Raw genomic sequence first — 18,607 nt, 5'->3', positions numbered from 1 at the left:
AATAGTATGGCAATAGGACTAAAATATGTACCAAAGTGCAAGCAATTAACAAGCCTATGTAAATCATCTGAAGGTTCTAATTTACATCTGGGAGAAATGGAATGTTTAAGAATATTACATTTAAATAATGTATAAGTTGTATAATACAATCAATTCCACATTGTATACTGATGCAATTTTTTGTTTGCATATTTAAATTTGTGATGCCCCAAGCTAAACATCTTTTTTATAGCACACCCTAATAACTCAACTGTACAATAGCAGGATAACAGCCATAAACCAACAAAGCTTGAATTCACAAATACAAAAAAATACACACCAACCAACAGTGTTATTATTTTGTTTCTAGATTTTGTTGGTATGGCAGGAAGTAATCTGATGTTTGTAAAATTGTGGCTGGTATTTTGTTCTATTATGGTTGTACCTTCATTATTATTTATAATAATGTTTTGGAACATGGATATTGTGATGTGTTACTGTATAATATTGTGGTGCTGTGTTTTGCCACACACGGTTACACTGCAATAATTTGTTTCTGTTATGTTTGTAGTTGGCCGTGCGTGTGTTATTGCGTTCTATTGTGCTTGTGTGTTTGTTGAGTTGCGCTCTTTTGTATTCTTTTCTTTCAATCTGTTCAATCTGTTGTGTTTAGTTGTATCTATGTTGTGTGATTGTGTTCTATTGATTTGCTTTGTATTGTTGGTTAGTTCTGTATTTCAGTAGTGTGTTGTGGTTTTGTGTTGTGCAACTGTTGTTGCTGTTTTGGTGTCTTGTGGTTTTGTGCTTCTTTTTTTAAATTGTGCTATGTTTGCGCTGTATGCTGTACTGCTTTTACAAAGTTGTCTTGTTTTTGAATTGTGTTTTTTGCTGTTGAAGTATGGTTTGTGGACTGGAGTTGTGTTGTCATTGTGTAAATTGGGTTATATCAGTTGCAGCTGTTTTATTGTTTTGTATTCTGGTGGGTCAAGTTATGTTTTTGTTGTATTATTGCATCATTATGTTATGTTGTTATGTTGTGTTTGTATACTGTTTTAATACTGTTCTGGTATTGCAGTGGTATTCTTTTATCTAATAATTGGTGCCTTAAACTTAAATGTCAACAACTGCTACTATTTTTCCAGCCAAGAAAGCACATTATACTACATTCTGAAAGAAAAAGGCAACCATGCCATAGATACAGATCTACTACTTTATGATACTAGTCAGTCTAAACAACTATCACAGACTCACAGACCATGCCTTAAAATGTCCCTTTGAAAATCTTACTTTGTGTGATCTGGCCCCTTTTCATGGGAAAGCCTGGTGTAGATAAATGCATTGGAATTATATTTCACCCGTATGCTGGTGCAATATGGTTTACTATTTCACAGGAATATTTTGTATGAACAAGTGGTATATATGTCATGCAGATTGTTTCACTAATACTGATGCTCCACTTTAGGCAACATGTTGTGTAATATTCTGAATTCACAACTGCCTAGATTAACTTATGGGAAATGTAAGTGCTGAACAAGCATAGAATATAGTGTACATACTGGTATCACATCTCCAGCTCATGCCTTATCAAAATATCATACTTTGTGGTCTTTTAAGCATTAACTTGATTAAAGTTTTAAAATGTTTGTGTTTTGAAATCACAGAGATTGAACATGCTCTTTACTTCTCCCTCACTCTTACTTGTTTTTTCTTGATGCACAAAATATTGTGATGAAGAATATGAATAGATATTTCACAAGAATGGAGTAATATTGAATTATTATTTCAGGAAATCAAGGCTAGATTTTGGGCTCTGCATGGTGTATGCTATGATGCTCTATGCTGCTGTCCCAGCAGGTGATGCAGAATGGTATTTTGAAAGGTGCTATCCACTCCTAGAGTATTGAATGTGCACCCATTCAAACACTAGGCAGGCCTTTGAAAGAGGATGCACCTTAATTTATATGTAAGTTGACCCATGGCAAATTGGTATTTAATTAATCATTTCACAAGGATACCATTACTGGAATCTGCACAAATCAATCTGAGTAGACTAATTTAATAAGCTTTGGAAATGACGGTTCTTTTAGTGGTATTACCCCAGATTTCTGCCTTTTTTGCTGAACCTGGTTATGATGGCCATAGAACTCTGCCCACTTTAATCCTGCTAAGCAAGGGTAAAGTCTGTTTGTTGTCCTTGTGCTCTCCTCAATAAATATGTTAGAATTGGCAGATCCCTAATTGACATATTTAAAGAACTTGTACATCTTCATTATATGGTACCACTAGTATTGAGGTCCTGTAAATTAACTGGTATGCAGCAGTCATTGTGCCACAATCTAAAGGAGCACTGTGAAACATGTCTCCAGACCTGCCCCTCCAGCCTGAATGTGCAGGTTAAACTGGCATTTTGACCTCACAAAATAAACCTTCTGCAAGGCATGAACCTCCCTTTTTAATATTTTTAAATTGTCCCTAACATAGGCCTTAAAAGCCTGTGAGGCAAGGTATGTGGTATTTGAAAAGTAGCACATCTCGATTTAATATTTTACATGTCCTGGAAGTGTAAAACCTCCAAAGTCATTTTTTGCTGTGACAAGTTTGACTTTCTCATAGGGAAACATTGGGTTACACTATAAAACCTTACAATGTTTAATTTCAGTTTGAGAGCAGCTAGAAAAATGGTTCAAGGATTCATTTTAAATTGTAATTTAGAATCCAACCTAATGGTTGGGTCAGACTTTATATTACTATTTTGGAAATTAGACTTTTAGAAAGTTGCTATTTTACTGCCTAAAACCAAAAGGCATTCCTGCCATTGTCCAGCTGTCACCTGACCCCTGATGGTTCCCCTACGGTGACATGTGCATTTCTCCTAGACAGTGGACAAAGGGCTCCAGATGTTGGAAGGGGACTTTTTACTTGACAGGATGTCCTGAGGGACAGAGGGACTGTGCACCAAACCCAGTAGGAGTAGGGGATCTGAGCAGAAGTGGTTTAGAGGGGGACCAAAGGCTTGCACTCGAGCCATAGGATGGCACTGTGCATAAAAGTGCCCCCCACAGACTTTGCCTAAGAACACTCTCGGGCCTGTGAGGAATCAAAAGGAATGCTGTGCTGTCTGAAGAACCTGAAGGAAAATTAGACTTGCTTTCCTTGAACATAGGACCTCAGAAGGTATTCCGGTGTGTCAGTTGGCTGACTTCCTGTTGAGCTACAGGAGCACACAAGCTTCCAGAAGCCTCTCTCCTTTCAACTACCTAGCCAACCAGCTACAACTGGACCTGGCTCAGACCATTCAGCTGGCCTCTGCTAGAATGAGTTGTAAATCTCAAGTGGTACCTTCTAGGTCCTTAATCCTTAGCTTGTCTAAGAGAGTACTTATCCTATCCCTAAAGTTGAAACTTTTTTTTTGCCAGCTTTCTGAATGGAGTACTGATGGAGATAGGGTTGCCCTCAAATCCGCAACTGCCACCAACAAATTGCCAGTTGCCCTCAACTTGCTGGTTTGTCCTCCTGAAGGCGACCCAAATTCTAGAAAAGTAAGCATGAATGTAAAGGGCTTTAATGAGACAGACGCCAAGCCAAAGCCGGTCAACGCTGAGGATTTCTTGGGCACAGACTCTGGATTTCACTGTTCAGAGCTTTCCCACATTAATTGATTACTGCACCAGCAACCCACTCATCAGCAACATACCTTCATTGACAACTTACTATCTCTGATTAAAGATTTCTAAGGGAGAAGGTATATTTTCCACCAGGGTGACGTAGGTTTTTGTATCCGACCCATGCTCCATTGTGATCAGCCTTAAATTTTGACTTGGACCTGGTTCAGCTTGACCAGATAACCATGAGTGGTACTTTGTGCTTGTTAGTGTTATTTTCAACTTAAAATGTAAAAAATCATATTTCCAATACTACTTATTTTATCTTTGTCACTTTAGTGTCATTTTTTCTATAAACATAATCTATTTTTATAAATTGGTTTGGGATTTTTCTTGTTGTGGGTTTTTACTGTATTATTGTTGGAGTATTGCATAAATACTTTACACATTGCCTCTAGGTTAAGCTAGACTGCTTTGTGCTAAACTACCAAAGAGTTGAGCACAGGTTTTTCTAGAGACATTAGTGGTTTACCCTGAAAAGGACTGTGATTATTATTAAAGGTCGGTTGTCACCCCTTTGAACTAATACTCCAACTTCTTGCAAAAGTTGCCCAATATTTAACCTTCAACTCATAATGTCCTATGGGAGGAAGCAAGCAGAGACTAGTCATTGATGGCACCACAATATGGGAGGGTCAATGTCCCACTTCCCAAAAGTGAGCCACGGATGCCCCTGTACATACAGTGATGGTATGGAAAGTGTCAGGTTGTGTTAATCTGTGTATGTCCTTACATTTTGACTGTATGGGTTCTTAAGGTATCTAGCAAAATTTGATGAGGAAAACACACATAATGGCAATGAAGCAGTCGGGCAGTCGGTTGGAAATTAGACACAAAAGCATATGGCCACTCTTTATGAAGCATCATGCTGATGATCCTGCTTGACCAATTTTAAAGGGTCCACCATCCTTCAAAAGCTATGAGCCAGGCACAAACTGCTCTCTTAAACTTTGGTGAGCATGTTAAGAAAGGTGTTGCAGGATATCTGAGACCAGGAGGTAGGAGATCCAGTGAGTGTAGTGATAGTTGCGCAGAGCACTGTCTAGAGCATTGTGGACATCTCAAAGAGCCCCCAGGATCAGTCAACTTCATTAGTAGACAGAGGCACTCAGGTCTAGCATAGCTACTAGGGTAGGACGTGCTGGTGCTGCTGCCGATAGTGGTAAGCTGCCTCCTATCATCCACCAGCCACCTCAATTCTCTTCCCACTCAAAAGTGCCTAGATGTCAGCTAGGGCTTACCTGTGATGCAGTGCATTACAGCGGTATATCCAGAGATTATTTCTGATCTGTGTTGCCAGTTTGTTAGAAGTTCCCAAAGCTGTCTTAATTCAGCCTAAAGCAGAGCAGTAGCAGTCCAAAAACCAGCCCAAAAGTGCAATGTCTGAAATGGTGCAAAAAATGCTTTCAGACAGGATAATGCTCAAACCTATTCAATATACATATAATTGGAGGAGGTACCATGGGCACCAATGGACTTCTGCAATCATGCGAAACCTCTATTAAAAACACTAATTTTGAAAACCAATCCCAACTGTGACCTTCTGATTGGCCCTACTTTCTCTATAAATTCAAACTCGAGTCTGGCACTCATGAATTCAATCTACCACATCAGAATATAATCAAACTTTAATTAAATCTGAGAACAGGAACATCAAAGCTATTGCAGCAGTGTGGCTCCAAAAAAGAACATTAAACGGATTCGGACCACACAATGATGCATGTATAATAACATTTCTCAACAATAACTCCAAAAACCCTAAGGCAATCCATAACAGCAAAGGAGAGTCCAATATTGTGTTTCTTTAGTCTTATTTTCATGCAACATATGACAATTGTTTAATACATATTCGGAACTGAGTTGGTGTCTGGTAAGTTAAAAATTGGGTGGGTGTTCATGACGGGCATAATTGAGAACCCTGAGGCTGAAGGCAGTACAGGTTTCTAACTATCCTTGGTACTGGGTCATGAAAGAGTTTAGACTAAATACACATGCAATCCCTGGCCTCTTTGCAGAGTGCACAGATTGATGGTCAATACATGCTGATTGAAAATGAAAGCGGCAGCACTACACACATGCGACAGGATACTGGGTCACGGACAGCTTTGCATGCCCATCAGTTGGGGTAGGGCTATGGGGTCCCCTTTATTCCCACATCTTTCTGAAATCATCCATTTGCATACCCCATGTCACCTATTTCCTCTTAAGCACCAGTTTTCACTCTCTCCTTATGTACATTAGTCCTTTAATCAGTGCAGAAAATGAGGGGGAATCTGGCAGCTATTATTGAGCTTGATCTGAGATATGGACTAGTATCCAAACTCAAGTCTGGCACTCATGAATTCAAACTGACAGAGCAGAATATAATCAACCTTTAATGAAATCTAAGAATGGGATCATCAAAGCTACTGCACCCCTGTGGCTCCAAAAAAGAACATTAAACTGATTCACACCACACAATGATGCATGTATAATAAAATGATCCTTGTGTTAAAATAATTCCAATATGACCTGTCTGGCAAGGTTTGCATTATATCTATTTGCCTCATGATATTCAAACAAAAATGCATCTTTTACAAGGCATTCATGGCAGTGTGAGACAACATTAAAAATAATCTTTGAGGCAGACAGGCAGTGTGTGTGCGTAAGCCAAATTTGTCCCTGTGTCATTTGCCGACACCAGGACCCATTCAGCAGCAGTCACACATTGTCTGCTTTACTTTAAGAGCAGCAGCTGCACATTGTCTGCTTTACTTTGAGAGCAGAAACCTGGAAGGTGTTTCTTATTCTCACTTCCATGTGGGCCCAGAACCATGGCCTCGCTTAATGGGCCATCTGCCCCCCTTTTGTTGTAGTCCTGCCCTTGCTCTGTGTTATCTGGAGACTAACAGCTAAATATCTATCCACTGGAGGGATACAGGCACTCAGCTTGTTATTGTTTTTTTTTTTTTAAGTGCCTCAACAACACTATGATTTGGAGGTAGGTTTATGACTTTATTCATCCCCTGTATGTAAGAGGTTTGCTTGCACTGTAAGAATGTAAAATGTGTTTTGGAATGAATAATTGCACTAATGATAAATCCACTTACTAATTTATTTTGTATTCAATTTGTCTTATAGTGCTATTCATCCTAATGTAGGGTTTTACACATACACACATTGTATAGAGACAATGAATCATACAAGTATATACATCTTCTTTTTTATTTTTGTCATCAAGTAGAAAAGTCAATTCATATATGATGCACAAGTTGTTTGTACAATATGTCCCTACATCATCATTACACATCAAATCAAATCAAATCAAGCTTTATTCGGTCAATTAACCATCAAAGCATCACATACATTAAAGGAAAAATTTCAACTCATTTTATAATCTGTACAATAATTAAATAATTTTATAAAATAAAAAAAAAACACATAAATAAATACATACATGTGATATCAAAGTATTCATCTAAAATCCTGCCTGGGCACGCTTCATGGGTCCTTGATTAAAATGGTGATCACATATATGCTATCCTGCCACTAAAAACTTGCTGACTGCTAAAATTAATTAATTTGATCTATGGCTTTTTTTAAAACCCTTATGGCTATACTGCAATTTTTCAGCCCCATTTCCCTACAGGTTTTTCGAATCCATTTTGACTGTGGAAAAAATATGTTGGGCAAAAAAACATAAAATGTTCAACTGTTTCCGGGGCACCGCCACAAGCCGGACATATATCTGAAGTAGAGATTGGCCCCCAGTTGCAAGTTAAAGACAACATTGGTAAGGACCCAAAACGGAATCTAGCACATAAACCTTTGCCCTGTAAATCTAGTATAATATCTAAATAGGATTCATACTGCGGAAACCACTTAAAATCAATAAAAAGATTAGTAAATCGACCATGGGATTTACAATAAATATATTTGTTCCATACATTGGACCAGTAAGCTGATTTCAAAGCAGTTTTATGGGATTTCACTAATTTTTGGGGATTCTCCCAATGATCTCCGAACCCCAAGATACAAAACCAATTGGACACATATTTAATCCAAGGAATAATAGCTCCATTTGGTCTCTTTAGCAGGTCAAGCAATGATGCTTTGTATAAATCCAATTCAGGGTGGTCCAGATCCTTATCCAATATAATAGAGGTCATAGGGAAATTAAATCAGCTACTTGGTTTAGCCCCAAATCAAGAAACATTGGGATCAGTGGTGTACTTCGGGGGCACACTATCAAAGCCCTCGCAAAATTGTTTTCTCCCACAGTTATATTTGTACATACATAGCTTTATTGGTTACTTTCAACCCTAAAAGCAAAACAACCACCGGTAGAAAGATAAAAGATAAGTAAAAATTAAGTTAAAAAGGAAATAAGAGGAATAAAAAAGAACATCCTTTACGGCCTTAAAACACATAAAAACCAAACACCTAATCTCCTACTGACTGTCATTTAAATCAATCATGGGGTATTGTTCCAGTCTAGGTGTGTGGTTAAAATTTGATGACTAAAACATTCCATTGTCAGTTTCATGTTGTCCTTATTTAGAAGTAAGTTCCGCATCAGCAACTTTCCCCAAGTGATTAATACGTACATGCCAGGCAGCTGTAATGTACCTACTAACCGCACAGGGCAAGGGGGGGGGAACTTTCCCTCATCAGAATTCTTAAGGCAACAATACAATGTCTTACCCCCATATTTCTACACACTGGCCGTAGCCACTTTCGACACGCAATCAAATAGGCAGGACATAAAAACATAAAATGTACAATGGATTCTGGATTATGGATCATTACACATATTCAGCATACTTCATTAGACTGTTAGAAAAAGAAATGAATGAAGAAGGGAGGAATCAAAAGATGCCATAGATGTTGATTGCTATTGATGGGGAAAGGCACCATAATTCTACACCATTAATAGCTTAATATTGGATCGACAAATTGTGTTCAATCAAATCTCCATAGCTCTATCATTTTTTATTTAACCTAATCTTGCTGTGTAAAGATTCTTGTACTGCTTCACCGGTTTGACTTTATTTAGTCATTAGATAAAATGAGGTACCGTGGTGGATCGCCATTTCTGTAATGTTAATGATCTAGTAATCAACAAACCAACAATTACAAATTGTTGTTGTGTTATGTTGATATTGGTAGATCGCAGGATCATTCCACATCAAGCCCTATAGTGTTCCTGTTCTATAGATGTTTTAGCCAAATTTTTGACACGTTATTCTAGTAAACTAGGACTGCCATTGTGCACTTTAGCCCAGTTACATTTTATTCAGCATTGCTTTATTTTTCTAGCAACAACCACATTTGTGGTGTGGTTTTATTTTCTCTATCTAATTGTTCTTTCGCATAGGAAAGCATTACATTCTCAGCAGGATATTCATTTCACTTTGTGCTTTCCTCAAGGCTGCAGTCAGATAGGGTTGCTGGCAAAAGTGGTATGCTGTGTTTCCAACATTCACAGAAACACACACATTCTTACGTGGGGACCCCTTCTTAGAATGTCAACTGTTTTATTATAAAAACACTCCTTTGTCCCCTACACGTTAGAGGGAGATTCAAGCCAGATGACCACAACTGTATGCTGATTGCTGATTGCCTCGTTACAGCTGCCTGCTTAGACTACAGAATCCCTGACCTATATGGGAACATTGTCTCTTTAGACTGCAGGCTTCTTTGCTCAGGTATGAGGGATGATGTCTTCCCAGGGAGGAAGCCTGAAGGGTGGATTAGGGCTCAATATGCTCTGCTTTAACATAGTTTAGGTATCACTCTTAGTGACAGTGTGATGAGACTGGTTTTGTGTTTCTCACTCCTTGTCACCCCTGTGCTCTTATTGTGTTTTATCATCCTAGTTATTGCAATACATCCCATTTTATCTAAGATGCAGTTACTTCAATAAACCCTTATTGAACTATATTCTGCCTCTGTTTGTCTTTGCCTGTTTGAGACTAACGTAACTGAGAGAAAGGGACAAGATCTGATTGACCATGATTCCCTGTAGGAGTCTTTCTTGTCATGCGCCTGGTTGCCACAATCATCCCTGCTCTTGGGCGGAGATAAGGCGCTGCTAGTTAGCTGGAAAACCCGGATTAGGCCGACAGGCATCACATGGTTTGGAATTGTACTTAGTACGCCACAATCTATGCGATGCTGCTACCCAAATACAGTAGCCTCATTAGGATAATAAGAACCTATGTGATAACCCAGTCATATTGTAAACAAAAGCTGTTGACTAATAAACCTGGTCCTAAAAGTTATACAGATGAGGATAGGTGAAGCATATATGCAGCCAGTCACTGTTGGCATTGGCAAACATACAAGGTACCTCTGGGGCAGCTGCATATATTTTGTGGATGAGACAAGTAGTTTAGTATAGCATCCATTTGCTAAAAAAAATATTCTTCTATAATTTGCAGCGTGAATGGCTTTACAACAAATTCTCCAACGGTTCCCATTAATATTGCAATTTATAGTAAAAGCAATAACATTTAACAAAGAAGGTACTAATTTTTCAGCCAGTTTCTGATGCAATGAACAACACCAATTGCCTATTCCTTTGAGTTTGCTTATGCTTTGTGCAAATGGGGAAGATTATTATACGCTGCAAGTGAGAAAGTTTCTAATTTGTCTATAAATTAACCATAGGTTAAGAGTTATTTCTGGATGATTAGTAGCTAGTTGGTGCGAGACTATTATTGATTCAGAGTGACAGAAGTTTCAAGTTTGGAACATCTTACCCTTTCCCAGGCTCGAGATGGTTTCAGGATTACGGTGCCACAGTATTCCGTGTTTGCACACTTAATTGCAGCAGCCGTGTGTTTAAGAGGAGGGCTGTGGGCACCGGCACGTTTTCATTTGCAAATTAAACACTGATATCGTCTATGAACAGATTTATTTGGACTGGTTCATCAACCTGCCTAAGTGGCCATGCCGTAGGGCTCTATAAATAGCACCAAGAGAACAGAGAAGATAAGACAGCTCTGTCTTTTGTCACACCTACCAAGGATGTACTCACTACTTTGGAATAAATTATAATTTTAGCTTCAGCCTTTTTATAAAAATTATGCTGGAAGTCCACAACTCTTGGTGGAAACTTGAATGTGCTTATAATTGTAAATAACTCTTCCCACTTGGTCCTATTGACTGACTTATAGTTGACAGCATGTACTAGGTAGATAGTATTGGTTGATATACATCTTTTGGGAAGAAAACCATTTAAATTTGGGTGGACCGAACTTTGTGCTAGTGGGACTAATCAACCTGCTAATATTTTCTCAACATTTGTATAATTGCAGATGGAGACTGATGGGACGAAATGGCTTTCGGAAGGCATTTTCCTTTTCCAAGAAGTTTACAATAAGTACCTTGATCAAGGAATTAGGGGGATCCTTGCCATCAAGAAATTCATTAAAGAGAATAACCAAAAGTTGACTTAATTTGTGCATACATCGTTTGTACACTTCCGAGTGACCCATCATGCCTGCACGCTTTTGCATTAAGGAACGCTTTGATTGCACCTGCCAGTTCGGCCATTGTGATAGGCATCACAAATGATTTTTGTTGACCTACTGATGAGACAGCCACCTGAATCTTTTTCAAAAAATGATTAATACTTTCAGATGTAGGCCCCTTCCTTTGCAAAGTAAAACTCTGAATAGAGATTAAGAAAGTATTCACAAATTAGATCTGGCAACGTAGCAACTTTATATTTCACAACATCAGAAAGTGATTTGATAACGCTGTTCTTTTACTAAAACGTAATTTAATTCACTATTTCTGCAGCTGTGAAGTAGCCTTCTAAGTTCTACCGAGTTGGCTTAACTTACCTCTGACTGCATACGTGTTAGATGTAATGAAATATAAGGCTGAGGTATCTAAAGCCAACTGTAATTGAATTGCTGTAGCTTTATTTTGTTTGGTCATCTATGCTTCAGAAGAAATAGCTTTGTCTCGTATAAAGGCCTTCAGAAAACCCCATACAGAAAAGGAAGGCTCTCTACCAATAGTTCTTTTGTAAAATTAATCTAATACAATACACCCTTAAACAAAGAGTGGATGTTAAAAAAAATCAATACAAGAAGCTGAGGAAGTGCTTGGAAAAACAACTATAAGATTTATCCAGTGGCTACTCAGCCCTCTAAACATCTACTAAGGCTAAATCACATTTTATCCTTGTTCAAAAGAGAGCTGATTTGGGCTTGTTTTGTTGTTTGTTGATCAAAGAGAAGTCAAGCCTTACTATGAAACTCTCCCCAAAGTACAATTGTCCCTTCCTTTGCTCCCATAGTGAGGTTATATGTTTCTTTAAAAGCGGTGTTATTACCTTCTATAAAACCATAATAGTTTATAAAATTAACAAACTGTAACACTAGCAGAACTTGAACAGAAAGCCATCTTCCTGGATCCCCTATCCCTGAAGCACTTCACTTTAAAGCACCTTAGTTATTAATATAGCCACCCCACTGACTGTTACATTGGCTGAGGTGAAAAACTAATGAATGATAAAGCCTGGAATGCTTGGCTGAGGGGACAGATGTAAAGTGGGTTTCCTGTAGATAGATAACTTTCACATTGGATGCTCTCAGCCAAGCCATAATTGACCAATGCTTAATTGTATTATTAATTAATCCTATTGGCGTTACAGGATGCCACTTTTATAAGCCTGACAACCATATTTATCTTATCTTGTTGATCAAGAGCCCAATAAAACTACAAACAATAGTGTTCTCTATTTCTGAGAAAGTGCTCCTTTGTATGGGTCTGTGGCAAATGTAAAGTTCCACCTGTGGACTTTTGATCGCTACCCGTTAAAAATGTTATAGTAATGCTTTTCTGGCTAAAGTGCATCCCCACCACCTGCGACCCAACAAACCTTCCCACATGTGGATCCTCCCTGGGCCTGACCTGTCATGGCTCGCAAGGTTCACATCCCACCCCTCTCCCATATATATATATATATCCTCCCATACGTTGCTCCCACATTTCGCCCTCCACCCGAGTTGAGTGTGTTGGTATTGCACCCAGGATTGCTATCTCAGGCAGTATAGGTGCCTGATCTAGAGTATCCTTATTACCTGGCTTCTCACCCTATAGGGGCTAAACACCACATCAGTATAACGAAAATGTATACATCAACTGTCTTTACAGATTTTCATAATTTGCAAGCAATTCAGTAAAATGAAAAAAACTGCCTCCAGAAAAGAATATTAAAAGGGAAATGAAAAGATAGTGTATTGCCTTGTGGAGGCTAAGCACAATATCAACAAAACAATTGCACTACATTAAATCTTCAACATGCATATATTAAATGTCCTAGAAAATGTCATGGTTCCTAAGCAGTATGATAATCAGAGCACAAAGTGTATTAGAGCAAGGTTGCCTGCACGTAGCAATATTAGGAAAGAAGTGAAAAGGCAGCAGTTACAATCCTTTGGCTCTTTGAGAAGTTTATTTGCTCCAGAAATTCATTGACATGCGAAATTGTTCTAAACAGCTCAACCATGGATTTCAACTCCTTGTGTCTCTGGGCAGTACACAATGGCATGTCAGAAAAGATATGGAATGAATACAGTAGTTTGCCATAGTTTAAAAGGATTTAGTTTGTAATTGTTAGAAATTGGGTCTGTAGTTGGCAGAAGTATCCACCTTGTCCAAGTACAGACCACAATCTTAGTCACGGATTGTCACAACACAACCTAAATTATCCTGTACTCACCCTCTGGTAATTTGCTATACAGCAATTTTTCAAGAGAGAGACAGACGCTTACTCGAATTTTGCAGGTGTTGCATCAATTTTCGAATACAATGTATTTTCTCTCTCTGGTGAAGTCTTTTATGGCCCTGAGACTTCTTAACAGGATGCAAGCTCAGTCCGGGCCCTTAGAAATCACTTGTGGTGCAAGGCAGATTCCTTCTAGCAGAATCAGGGAACAACAGGGCAACAAACAAGAGAGAAGCCCTTCCAGAAAAGCAGTCTGTTGTAAGAAACGCCCAACACCGTTGTGGTATTTAACTTGTTAAGTTTATTCCAAGAACATGACCTACTGTCAATCCACTCCAAGGAGAGCCCAGCAACAGTTGCTCCCTGTAATTTCTCTCCGCTCACATTCTAGGTGGAACTTTTAAGGAAACATTCCATTCTTTTATAATTAGCAAATAACACATCCTTTTCCCTTCATCATGTAAATCTAACACAAATGTTTTCGACAGCAACATTACAAAAGCAATAAGGAAAAGGGAGTCAAATACACAATACACAATACCTCATATGAACAAAAAGAACAAAACAAAGTAGAATAACTATGTTTGTGAGAGAAATGAATAAATACAGTGAAAACTGCAACAGTGAAAAGCCAAACAAAATTCAAGCTCTAACATAACCATTTAAATAGGCTGGTGGTCTATGTATTCTTGTGCTCCTGATAGACCTGGAAATATCCACTCCCATCACCTCTTCAGGCATATTCAGAGATACATGAGTGTCCTCGTTATGTCCCTCATTTACATGCAAACTTGTGGTAGATCGCACCACCTTCTTGTCTCTCTCGTTCACAATTAATATTGCACCAGAACAACCTTCATCCTCTTTCCCTTCACATTCACCACTCTGATACAAAGCAACATTTCTGACATTCCACCTCTTACCTCCTTCCACCACTACATAATACCTACTAACTTTCAATACACGAACTGGACCTCTGAATTTAGAAATATATCCTCTAATTCTTCCAGATTTTATTTTGAATCAGTCACCCACTCTTATTCTAGTAACTTCTGAAGTTTTTGCTAATCTTTCTCCACCTGACACAACCCATTCTTTAAGCCAAGAAGGAACTAATTTGGAACCTGCAGAACACCCCCTCATTAGCTGAAATGCACAAATGTTAGAAGCACTGTGAATGGTAGTACGATACGCCCATATCATTTCAAACATCATTTATTTAACATTACAATGATTGCTTAAAGCTAATTGAATAGTTCATTTGACCAGCTTGTTGGCCCTCTCTACGATACCATTTCCTTGTGGGTTGTAGAACAAAGTACGAGAATGTCTCACTCCACACCATCTAAAAAAAGAACGCATCTCATTAGAGCTTAACTGAGTCCCATTGTCTGTAATCAGTACCAAAGGTATACCTTCCTCAAACATTTCCTCCAACACCTTTATCACTGTATTTGTGGTGATATCTCCCATGAATTTCGCTATGAGCCACCTTGAATGCACATCAACAACTACTGCAGCAAACCCCAGCTCAAGTAAGAATTGAGAAATAGGTTAAATAAAATCAAGAAAAATAGTATGCAATGATTTCCCTGGATCCTCTATAGGATCACAGCTCCTCTTGTCACCTACTTTTAATCTCTTCTCACTCTCCTTGCATAAGGTGCATCTCTCCACCCAATCTTTAACTCGTCCATACAAACCTGGCCACCAGAACACCTCTTTTAATCTTCTACTAGTTAGTCCTTGAACTAATTGGCCCTCATGTGCCAGGTTGAACAATCTGAACCTTAAACCCACTGGTAGAACATACTGATCACCTCTCATTATTACATTCTTATCACAAACCGAAAACTCATCCAACACATTTAAGAAAGGTCTAAATGACACAGATAAAGTACTCTCTCTCCTAGCCCCATTACAAATCAACTTAATAACTTCTTTAAGACAGTTGTCAGAATTCATCTCTTCTTCCCACTCCTCTTTTGTAAAAGTTCCTAAACCACTTTCAACAACATCCATGACTGAAGCTACTGCTACTTCTGTGTCACAGTTTTTTTTACTGTTTGTGCATCAACAGCTTCCCAATCAAGAGATAGTCTAGACAATCAGTCTGCTTGCACATTCTTCCAACCTTGGACAAATTCTACTTTGTAAAGATACTCCTGAAATCTTACTGCTAACCTAGCCATTCTCGCCGAACCTTTGCCTGCCCGTCCTAATGACAAAGTCTTGGACAAAGGTTTGTGATCACTATGCAAGCAAATTGCAATCCCCACAAATAAAGGCCCTCATTACAACCCTGGCAGTAAATGCCACGTACCGCCATGCAGAAGACCGCCAACATACCGCTGCGGCCGCGGAATTCTGCTACAGCTATTACGACATACAGCTCGGAATCTTCCATAATCCAGGCGATAACAAAACCTCCACTGTCACGCCAACAGGAATATGCCCACACTATCACGACCCACGAATCCACACGGTGGTCTTTCAACCGCGGTATTCCATTGGCGGTACACACCGCTGCACCCAAAATACACACATATTTACAAAACACAACCACATTGGACAATTCAAAATATACACACCGGACACACATACACACACCACACCACACCCACACACCCAATCCAATATAAAGCACACACCCACATCATCCACAAACCCTTACTACTGGATTTCTGAAACCACGCCAGAGAGACACACCACCATAAACAACACCAGCATCCACAAACACACAACACCATCACTTACACAACATCCACACACCTCAAACAGCACACACCAACACATCCCCTCACACATCACAAAACACACCACCTCACACCTCACCCACACCACATCATGGCACCTCAACGACACCGCAGGTTCTCTGAGGAGGAGCTCATGGTCATGGTGGAGGAAATCATCTGGGTAGAGCCACAGCTTTCGGATCACACGTGCAGCACACCTCCATTGCAAGGAAGATGGAGCTATGGCGCAGAATTGTCGACAGGGTCAACGCAGTGGGACAGCATCCAAGAACTAGGGATGACATCAGGAAGAGGTGGAACGACCTACAGGGGAAGGTGCGTTGTGTGGTCTCCAGACACCGGATTGCTGTACAGAGGACTGCCGGTGGACCCCCACCTCCTCCCCCACATCTAACAACATGGGAGGAGCAAGTCTTGGCGATCATGCATCCTGAGGGCCTTGCAGGATTAGCAGGAGGACTGGACTCAGGTAAGTCAAATCTTTACTACCTAACCCCCCCACCTGCATGCCATCACATACTCCCACCCTCACCCTCACCCCCATAACTCCAATACCTCACATATGCCCCACTATCATAACCCGCCCATCCCAATACCAAGCCCTGCATGCAACACCAAAGCATGGACTCCCATCACCAAAGCATGTCCACTACAGATACCCCCACAGACCCCAAACCAAATATCACACAAGGACCAAGACAAGAATGCAAGCACTGGAGTACAGGGTCACTCACCCATTGCACACAATGGCACACACAGATGCAATAACCATGCCTTTACACCCCTGCAGGACCCCAACCCAACTCACCGGACAGGAGGTACCAGACATATCCAGTACCCCCACAGAAGAGACCCACAGTGATGACAGTGGCTCTGCACAACTGGATCAAGATGACCAGCCCGGCCAATCAGGGACCTCTGGACATGCGGTTCCCCTGACACTGTCACAAGCCACCACAGAGCCTCCCCCCTCAGGAAACACCAGCACAGCACCCACCCAGCTGGCCCATCCCTCTGTCCCCAGGACACGTCAATCAGGAGTGTGTCCACCACTACAGGGAACTCAGGCAAACCCACCAACCCAAGAAAATCAGGGACCTGGGGGCAGTGGCAGTGGGCACACGGTTCAGGGGACAGAGGCTCAGGAAAACAGGGAATCTGCGAGGACTGCTGTGCGACAGGGGGAGGACAGGCCCAGGGAACCCACTCTCCACGAGGCCATCTCCAACATCATGGGAGCGTACCATCATTCTAAGGAGACGATGGTAACAGTACTGGCCATGTTTCAGGAGACCCAGCAGCTGCAGGAGGAACACTATCTGGGGCTCAGGGAGGACCTGAAGTCCATAAACAACACCCTGGTCACCATTGCAGGGGTGCTGCAAGACCTTGTCAACACCAGGAGGGACACTGTGGCACATTAAGGGGCCCCTGACACTATCCTGGACAATGAACAGCCCTCCACCTCTGCCGGCACTAGTGGACAGGAGGCACCGCCACAGGAACACGACACCAGCACCCCACCCCCTGCAGATGGAGAACCACCCCGCAAACGGTCCCTGAGATCCAGGAACAAGAGAGAGAACATTGCCAAGACCCCCGCCAGGAAATGAGTGTCACCCTTCTGTCCCACTTTGTCACCCTGTCAATCCTTCAACTGCCATTGCTCCACTTCCTAAGCCCCTTTGGACAATGCAGCTGTGAAACAAATAGACTGGACTCTGCCATGGACATTCCTCCACCATCCCCCCTGCCCATTTTACAAACCCCTGCACTTATTTGCACAGAAATGAAAACACTTCAATTACAAAACAATCTGGAGTCAGTCTGTGCCTTTACAAACATGTAATTGCAGTAACCATGGAATATAGCAATGTCAATTTACTTGTGCACATACCGATGTAACACAGCTGTAGGCCAGGAGGAAATATAGCAGAGGGCACAAAGTGGGACCCACATCTGTGAAATGGAAAGGCAAAGTGACAAGTCAGGGTCCATACACTGAGTGAAAATGACAGACTTATGCTAGCTCCAATAATAGTTGGAGATATGGGAGGCAGTGACATCTTCTTACCTGTGTTTCACTGGAAGTATTGCATGCTTATGTTCTTCCTGTTGTCGATATCCTCTTCTTCTGCCTCCTCTTCTTGTCTGTCCACAGGCTCCACAGCTGCCACAAGACCACCAGCTGGCCCATCCAAAAAAGGCACCTGGCGTCGCAAAGCCAGGTTGTGCAGCATACCGCAGGCCACGATGATCTGGCGCACCTTCTTTGGTGAGTAGTAGAGAGAACCACCTGTCATATGGAGGCACCGGAATCTGGCCTTCAGGAGGCCGAAGGTGCGTTCAATCACCCTCCTAGTTCACCCATGTGCCTCATTGTAGCGTTCCTCTGCCATTGTCCTGGGATTTCTCACTGGGGTCAGTAGCCATGACAGGTTGGGGTAACCAGAGTCACCTGCAAATATGGAGGGACAACTGTT

The 18,607-nt window shown here is 40.8% G+C and overlaps 1 protein-coding gene across 1 annotated transcript in view; it reads left to right on the top strand.

Moving 5' to 3' along the window:
- GFRAL (GDNF family receptor alpha like) overlaps window positions 1–18,607 on the top strand; it is a 436,092-nt gene that overhangs the window by 104,182 nt on the left and 313,303 nt on the right. The gene's annotated exons all lie outside the window — the stretch shown is intronic.

This window comes from Pleurodeles waltl, chromosome 5, assembly GCF_031143425.1.
Source record: "Pleurodeles waltl isolate 20211129_DDA chromosome 5, aPleWal1.hap1.20221129, whole genome shotgun sequence".
Classification (NCBI taxonomy): Eukaryota; Metazoa; Chordata; class Amphibia; order Caudata; family Salamandridae; genus Pleurodeles; species Pleurodeles waltl.
Note: the sequence above shows the minus strand (reverse complement) of the source record. Positions and strands in the feature narration are given on the sequence as shown.